Genomic DNA, 7,573 nt, shown 5'->3' with positions numbered 1-7,573 from the left:
AAAGAGGAGTTAGATTTCAGCAAGCCGGGCTGGGGGAAGGCAAGCCGCCTTCCCGGGCGGTGAGGGAGCCGGCCCTGCAAGCTGGCGGTGCCGACAGCTTCCTGTCGAGAGCCCGGGCCCCACGTGACCGCTCCCCACTCCGTGCATCAGGGGGTGAAGGGCCCAAGAGGGAAGGAGAGCAGGAGGGGCACCCAGGCACTCTCGGGCCTGGCTGGGGAGCGGGAGGCGGAGCGGGACGCCAAGGCCTTTTTCTGCTGGCTCTTTGTCACACAGCCCAAGGAGGCTGCCTGCCTGGTGAGGTGGGGGCAGGAGAAGGGGGTAAGGGGGAGCGGGGAGCCTTGGCACTGCCTGGGACCGCGGGCTGTGTGTTTAAAGTCCCCTCCCCTCAACCTGGCCACCCACATCCCCACTGTTCCTGGCCCGGCCGGGAGGGAAGGTAGTAGCCACAGACCTGCTTGGAGAGGAAGAAACAGACTCGTGCTGTGGCAGGAAAAACCTCGGGTGGCCGGATGGAAGGGCAGCACACAGAGCTATGACCTCCATGCCTGTTGCCCCACTCATCCCTTTGCTGAGCTGGGCCTTCCACTAAACCCATCCTGACCACACATGGGTCCTGAAACCAGGTCCAGCAATGCCTTGATCTGTTCAACAAGCATTTATTGAGCACTTACTGTATATGGAAGTGGGCACCGAGATAAAGTGGATACAGGCTTGCCTCAAGGAGACCGAGGACCCAGTCAGGTTTAAGCATGATGGATGCAGCAGTACAGGGGGAGGTACCCAGCTCAGCCTCAGTGCTCAGAAAGGGCTTCCCAGAGGAGGCAGTTCCTCACAGGAGGGAGATGCTAGTATTAAGGTGAGGTCGGCTCAGAAGGAGGTCCCTGAGGATTCAGATTAACTGCGGATTTCCTGGGTCAGTGTCAGATGCCACCTGTTGTGCAGATCACCTCTCCCCCTCCACCCTTGCTCGGCCACCACCACCCTAGAGGTGGCCTAGAACCCCGCAGGTCTGTGGGAGGTGGAGGGGACCAGTGAGCGGGAGCAGCGCCTGACAGCCTCCCAGCTGGCACCAGCCACCGCCGAGGTTTTCAGGGCAGCGGAGCTCCCTTCTCCCATCCCCAGTGCCTGCACTCCTTGTGATGGATTTGATTGAGGGGAGAGGGAGGCCGCCACACAGGCCACCAGATGCCAGACCTCCATCCAGCACCCTCCAAAGGAAGAGCCAACAGCCAGGGGCAAAAGCCCACCCCACTGATCTCCCACCACCCGAGAGTGCTGTCAAACACCACGTGGGAGCATTGAGCCTGCCGCCTCTTCCTAGGGACTTCTGCCGCAGCTCTGTCTGCCCTGTGGGTGATTTTTGTTCCAAGCTCCTTCTCTATTGTTTACACAGCTCAGAGTTCCGTGGAGTTAGAAAAACACACTTTCCTTTCCGCTGAAGGTGCTATGAAAAACACCGGGTCTAGGGAGGGTCAGGCGAAAGGCCATGTGTGCTGTCAGGCCCCTGGTTCAGACAGGTTTTATCAGGCTCATCAGGTCCTCTGGAGGCGTCTCAGCCCAGGATCCCAGCTTGTCACATGCTCCGCAGGCTCAGCGCAGAGGCGCAGGAGCTTGTGGAAACGGTTTGGGACCCGGAGGGAGTCCCATTCTGGAACTCTGCATGAAGTCCTCCTGGCCTGCGGTGACATCAAGGAAGGGGGTGACGGGAATGCCACCTCCTCCCCAATCCAGCCACCAGCTGCCACCTTTCCTGAAGGATCCAAGAAAGTGAGGGAAGCTGATGCTTGGCTATCTCTAGGTAGGTGATGGGACGGTGTGGGTGGAAATGGCGTGGATGAGAGAGCTGGCGAAAGGGCATTCCATTCTCCTGGAGGAAAGTCTTAAAGCTCCTTTCCCCTTTTTACCCAGCATGTTCTGCCTCTGGGCATTCGCTCCAGCACCTGTTTTCCCTTTTTCCTGATATGGCTTCACTTCTTTTCTCTTGTCTTAGTTTCAAAACTGTCTAGATGCAGAGAGCAGATGTTCTGGCTGCTTGGGTTCTCTGGCGATTATTCAGAGTCTCATCCTGGACCTCACTGACAGCCTGGTGCAAAGACCCCTGCCCTCCAACACATCTTACACCTGCTTCTTTCCTTTTGCTTACCCCTTTCTTTTTACCTTCCCCATACTTTTCTCTGTCCTGCAGCCCTGGCCCCTGTAGCACATTCGCCCTTTGGGTCCTCGGATCTTCTCCACTCAGGCTCTGCTATCAAGAAGCAGGTAGCTTCCCTTCCCTCCCCTGGACCTGTTTTCTTGTTTGAAGAATGGCAGGAGCAGCAGATGGGATGGTGGGCCTGATGGTTTTGGGAGTTCCTGCCCGTCCTTCCAGCCTAAGGCTGGAAGTACCTGCCCTCTGATGTCCTGGGACCGGGCAGCTGCTATGAAAAGGAAGACGGCCCGGTGTGTCCACCAGTACCCAGGGCTGGGGACTGATTCCCTTTACCGACTCAGATGGAGTAGAACGGGGAAATACTAGTGGGAAAGGGGCAGCAAGATGGAATGCAATGAGCCTTCAGGTCTTCCCCTCTTCCTTGGCTAATCCAAATATTCTTGAGTTTTGAAAAATTCCCAAATGCTTCTGAGCCAAGAATCCCCCAAGGAATGACTCAGTGTCTGGGGTTACGGAGACTTTGTTACTTCGGCAAAGCATACTACAAGCCATTTACAGGTTTAATTTAATTATTTATGATAACACTTCAGAGTAAAAACTTCACTTGTCAAAATAAAGGGGACTTTGTGCTGCAATGACCCAGATTTTATTGTTGCATTACCTAATGCACCGAAACCTGGTAATCGGCACCAGAGCTCCCCACAACTTGGGCAAGTCAGCAACGAATGAGGAGGACTGAAATGGATTACTGCTTCCTGGGGGAGTTATTTTAAACTACTCTAACAAAAAAGAGGCATTTCGATCCCATCCTCCTGCTCTAGTTGCATCTCCGTCTTTCCCCCAGATAAGCTCGCCTCTAGACATATCTGTTTGCCATTTCCTGTGTGCCCTGTGATGGCCTCCTGCCCTTTACACACACCATCCCCCCGCCTATCATGCCTTTCCCACAAACTGCTAGGCAACTGAGTCCTCAATTTGTCTGCACAACAAGCTCCAGATGAATTTTAAAAATAATTCAGACACCTGGGATCCACCCTCAAGAACTCCCAGGGAGCTTAAATGTCACCTTCTCCGGGAAGCCAGCCTTGATAACCCTCCCCTGTCAGATGTTTCCTCCTTTGTGGTTCACCAGCACTTTGCTCCTTTCCTAATAGCTTCCACTCCTTGACTGTGCATTCCTTGCAGGCAGGATTGTTGTCTGTCACTTCAGTACCCTCAACCAAGCAGAAATGTCTTCCAGAGTAGGAGCTCCATCAAGGGTGGCTGGTATTTTGAGGAACTAAGATTTAGAGTGATACAGATGGAGTCCAAGGAGACCAGACCTTCCTCGCTCGGTACTGAGCCTCTCTCCTTCCCAAGTGGTGCCTCCAGGACCACGTTCTTCCTTTGGCAGAAATGGCTTTTTTGACCCAAAGATCTTTGGAGATGTGAAATTCCTAGCCACCCTGTGTGATTGGGCTTGGGGAGATATGAATTCACAGCTGAACATTCTGGGCGTGGAACCCAGCCTCCCCAGCCCAGTAAGGCTGTCAGGACCAGCTCTGGACGCTTAATTCTTGTTAATGGCCCTCCCCCAAGTTCCAAGGTGAACAGGTTCTCAGTGCCAGACTGCCGCCCTCACCCCTGCCCTCCATTCCTCACAGCAGTGACAGTGGCGACAACAGTCCAGGTGACCCCCAGCCAAATCTACTGACTGGTACTCAAAACAAGGAAGGGGTATTTCCAGGTGGAAAGCTGCATCCATCCATCCATCCATCCATCCATCTCATCATTTATTGCCTAGTCAGGAGGAGGATACAAAAAAGAAAGGAGACCCAGTGCTGGAAGATTTCATGAGCACATGTTCAGTTGCCTTTGCCTGAGATACTAGGTCTAATAAAAATCCCCCACTAGACCTTAAACCCGGAAACTGATAAACAAGCAGCACCTGATGCTTATCAGGGCAGGAACTCCCAGTGGCAGGACCCCCTCCCCGCGGGGTGGACAAAGGAACTCAACCCTCAAACAGCACAAATTTGTCTTTCCACTCCAACACAAAGTGGGGCCTGCAAAACTGCCATCCACCAACCCTGGCCCGAGTCGTTTGGCCTCTCCAGGAGACCAGCCACAATGAGGTCTCTTTCCCTGCTTCTTTGGACCTCTTGTGCTGCGGAGGTAATGAAGGGGTCATTCCCTGACAGTTTCAGCTGGGCCTGAGCCTGTGTTCCCCACAATGCACAGCGTGGCAACCTGCTCCATGCCTGGCCCCTGCGCCTAGGGCACTTACAGTCTAGGTGGGGAGACAGAAAGTAGCAGTAATTCCTGTGCCCTGACCTTGCCCTCCACCCTCAGCTGTGCCCTCTGTTGTAAGAATAATGTCCCATGTTGTTGATGCTTTGCAGAAGCAAAGTCCTTGTGAGCTGGGGCTGGCCTTCATCCCCAGGAGAGGAGTATTTCTCACTTTCGTCATCTCTAAAACAAATTTGGAGCAGATGAGCGCCGAGACCCCCCCAGTTCAGGTAGGATTCTTTAGGAGGGACTTCGGGGGCCCACACTCTGCAAACTGAGAACGTTCAGGAGGTGTTTGCTAAAGAACCAGAAATTCCCCAGGAAGACCTAACCAGCCTAATGAGTCAGAGAGACCTGGGGAACCCCCTGAACCAGTGGCTCTCAACCCTGGGTGTGCTAGAATTACGCGGAGCTTTAGAGGAAAAAAAAAAGACAGTCTCTGGAACCCAAATGAACCAGATGTCTGGGGATGGGATCTGGGCATCTGTATTTCTTCAGAGCTCCCCCGGTGCCTCCCAATATGCAGCCAGAGTTGAGAGCTACTGATCTAACAGACCAGCCTATTCTAAGGTAAGGGAATTGTGGCCCAGAGAGGTAAAGTGGCAAACAACAGATCCGCACAGCCACTCTCCTATGAAGAAGGCTTGCTGCTTGTCTGCTCCTCCTTGGAGGTTAGTTCTCTCTCTCAGCTCACCTCCAAGGACATCCAGGCCCAGCTGTCCCTGGAGGTGCCGTTCTGTTCCCACCTTGAGGAAAGTATCTAGAGCTGCCTCCACCCCTCCCCCCATGTCTCTTTCCCAGTGTCCAGGGGCAAAGTAATGGGGCGACTGCAGGTGAGGCTGGACCGCTAGTCCAGAGGCTTGCACAGGAGTCAACTGCAAATTATTTGTTTTAAACGCACAGGGTTTGTTGCAGGAAGACGTTTGTCTGCGTGGGGCAGCAGTGCCATCCATCATGCTGGCTGTGGGGGCTGGGGGCAAGAAGTCAGCCTTCCAGGGCCCACCGGGAGGGACTTGGGGGCTGCTCCCCCAGGACCAGCCCAGAGTAGATATCAGGAAAGCTAATGAGCCACCAGACAGCTGCAGCTTGTTAAAGAGCGCCGGGGGGCTATTGTAAACCTGAGACCTTTAAATATACATCGCAGTCAAATAAACAGCATCCTCCCGCCCTGCTGCCCCAAGGCTGAGCCAAGCCGGCCCACCCAGCTCCTCCCCCGCCTCCCAGCCCTTCCCTATCCCTGAGGAGAAAAGCTCTCTCCCTCCCTCCATACTTCCTACCTTCCTCTGCTGAAAACAATAAAGGCTGTGAGAGAGGGGTGCAGCCAGGCTCTCTCAACCCTCTTCCTCTGAGTGGAAACAGCCACAGGCTTATCACAACCCCCGCCACCCTGCCTAGGTCCCTGTGGGCTTCAGAAAATCAGGATGGCCCTTGGATCTCTGGAGAACCTCTATAGGACACCCCCTCACCTCAGATCCGACTTCCTGAAGCCATGGAGAGCCAGCCTGGAGCACCCAGCCCCTGCTTCCCCACTCCTCTTCCTCCAAAACCACCTCAGAAGTCACCAACGCTGGGAATCCCAGCTGGACTTTGCTAGGCAGGGCTCTCTGCCTATTTTCTGCTCCGGGCTTTTGAATGTGTGACCCATGCCTTCAGAACAGCTCTTAACCGCGGTGAAACTAGGAGTCTGCCCTCCCTTGGGGGCCATCTTGAGCTCCTTGCAAGCAGGGACCCGCTTTTGCCCAGCTCCGAATCCCTAGAGATTCGCACAGTTCGTGGCACTTGGGAAGCTTCAGCCAATGTGCCCAGACTGGGCTCCTGTCCTCCATCGCCCCCGACTCATTCATGGGCCCACTTATCCATCCATCCAAGTCTTATTAGGTGCTCAGAGAGTTGCACATGGTAAAGGGGTTCTTCCCAGGGGGAAGCAAAGCTATTGACAAGAGGTGCTGGTGGAGAGGAGCCCAGGTCGGAAGTCACGGGGCTGTTCTCAGGGTCATGTCTGTGAAAAAGGGTGTTGTTTGGGTCCATTGCTAAGGAAGCTACCCTGTCCAAAAGGGATCCCATTGGAGAGTGGGGTAGCAGGAAGGCAGGACTGGCCATGAAGTAGACGGCGGCACTGCCAGAGCATTTCTTCTCCCCACGGTGGGCCTCGGTTTACCAAGGTGTGCCCCATGACGGGGGCCTCACCTCACTTCGGGTACCCCTGCACTCTCCCACATGTGCCATGGAAATACATTATCTGGAAGCTCACAAGCTCTGTGAGCCGCTGCCATGGTCAGCATGGGCAATCCTGCCTCTAAGCCCACAGGATGTAGGAGAGGGCCAGGAGGGGAGAGGAGAGGCCTAGGACCGACAGAGAGGGTCTCTGTATGCCCACAGGCGCTAAGGAGAAGCCGGTGGGAGTTGACCAGGTAACACCCTGTACCAGCCCCGCTGACCTGGGCCAGGTGTCAAACCTTACAGATGCAGGCATTCCAAACAGTACGTGTGTGTGGGGGTGGGGAGTGACAGCTACTGAACACTCATTAGCTGTACCCAGGCATTAGGCTGGGTACTTTATATATATTATCACATTCAGTCTTTATAAACTCCTAGGAAATGATATAACTAAACCTATTTTTTTACAAATAAGGTAACTTGAGGCTTACCCAAGGTCACACAGCTTACAAGTTACAGAGCTAAGAACTGAGATGTGAACCCTGTTCTCCTCGCTCCAAAATCTTTTATCCTGGGCCACAGGGAGCCTAGAGATGATTACAGAGAGGAAGGCAGCACATCCCAGATGCAGCAAACAAATCAGGCAGCCTCTGGTTAAAACTGGTTGCAGGGCGGACCATGGTGGCTCAGTGGCAGAGTTCTCGCCTGCCATTCTGGAGACCCGGGTTCAATTCCTGGTGCCTGCCCATGCAAGAAAAAAAAAAGAAACTGGTTGTAGGCCTCCTGTCCGAGGGTAATCCAGGGTAGTCACAGTTGACAGTATACCTATGTGTGCCAGGGTTAGTACCTGTTCTACTTTGCTAGCTGCCGGAATGCAACATACCAAAAACGGAGAAGCTTTTTAAAAGGGAAGTGCATTAAGTTGCAAGTTTGCAGTTCTAAGCCCATGATAATGTCCAAATTACAGCAAGGTTATGGAAATATCCAATCTAAGGCATC

This window comes from Tamandua tetradactyla, chromosome 10 (genome assembly GCF_023851605.1).
Source record: "Tamandua tetradactyla isolate mTamTet1 chromosome 10, mTamTet1.pri, whole genome shotgun sequence".
Taxonomy (NCBI): Eukaryota; Metazoa; Chordata; class Mammalia; order Pilosa; family Myrmecophagidae; genus Tamandua; species Tamandua tetradactyla.
This window is presented reverse-complemented; position numbering follows the sequence as displayed.